The sequence below is a fragment of the Crinia signifera genome, chromosome 12 (assembly GCF_055691185.1).
Source record: "Crinia signifera chromosome 12, ASM5569118v1, whole genome shotgun sequence".
In the NCBI taxonomy this organism is placed as follows: domain Eukaryota; kingdom Metazoa; phylum Chordata; class Amphibia; order Anura; family Myobatrachidae; genus Crinia; species Crinia signifera.
This window is the reverse complement of record NC_139228.1, coordinates 8,641,349-8,642,314: the sequence shown is the minus strand read 5'-3', so window position 1 is coordinate 8,642,314 and position 966 is coordinate 8,641,349. Positions and strand designations below refer to the sequence as shown.

General features: G+C 45.8%; 1 non-coding gene across 1 annotated transcript; it reads right to left on the bottom strand.

The window, feature by feature from the left end:
* Positions 1 to 398: 398 nt before the first annotated feature.
* LOC146051337 (5S ribosomal RNA) lies at positions 399 to 517 on the bottom strand. The gene has a single exon (XR_014466730.1). It is a non-coding gene; the product is annotated as a 5S ribosomal RNA (ribosomal RNA).
* Positions 518 to 966: the final 449 nt, after the last annotated feature.

Below are 966 nucleotides of genomic sequence, written 5' to 3'. Positions count from 1 at the left end.
TGAGCAGTTCTGGCCCCAGAGGCAGACAGATAAGAGAGACCCCTAACAGGGTTCACAGATCCGAGAACCAGATTCTCCTGGATTAAGGTGCCCCCACCTCCACTTTTAATGTACAAATTACTTTGAGGAGGAGCAAAAATGGTGAAAAGCCTACCTCCGCACGAATAGCCACTGGACTGACATAACAGAGCGTGGACTCTGTAACCTGCAGGGTCTCGAGACCTGGACACATACAGGGTGACCTGGTAAATGTGACGCAAAGCCATCAAACCACCATTGGTCCACCCCAATGGCCTACCAACCACAGGAACACCTCCGAAGGGAGGGTCCATCTGTTGGTATAGTTTTGCCAACAAGGACGGGATCTTGCGCTCCCATTGGAAGAAGCGGGAGGCCTAAGCCTACAGCACCTGGTATTCCCAGATGGTCTCCCATCCAAGTACTAACCAGGCCTGACCCTGCTTGGCTTCCAAGATCAGACGAGATCAGGCGTGTTCAGGGTGGTGTGGCCGTAGGCTCATAGCCGGCCCACTCAGAGTGTCACCCTAGTGGTTGATAACAAACCACCCTTTTTTGCATCACCCGACTGGACCTGCACAGGGTGACCTAGAAACCAAGGTTCTACCTTGCAGAAATCCCACAGGACTGTCTTTTTCACTTAGGTTTCAAGACAGAAGCATCTTTTCCATAATAGCATTATCCAGTCTATGTCTTAAGATGTACTGTTGCGTGTATAAAACACGGATTTACCAAAAGGATCAGTTTTGGTTATAATGTATGTGTATGTAGATACATTAGAAAACAAACAAACAGGAAACTATATCGAACCGCTGTTTGAATGTAAGAAGCGAGAATGCTGACCTAGCACCGCTATATATATCCACTAATATACATATATATATATATACATACACATATATATATATTGTGTATGTACATATATATACACACATGTACACACACAAA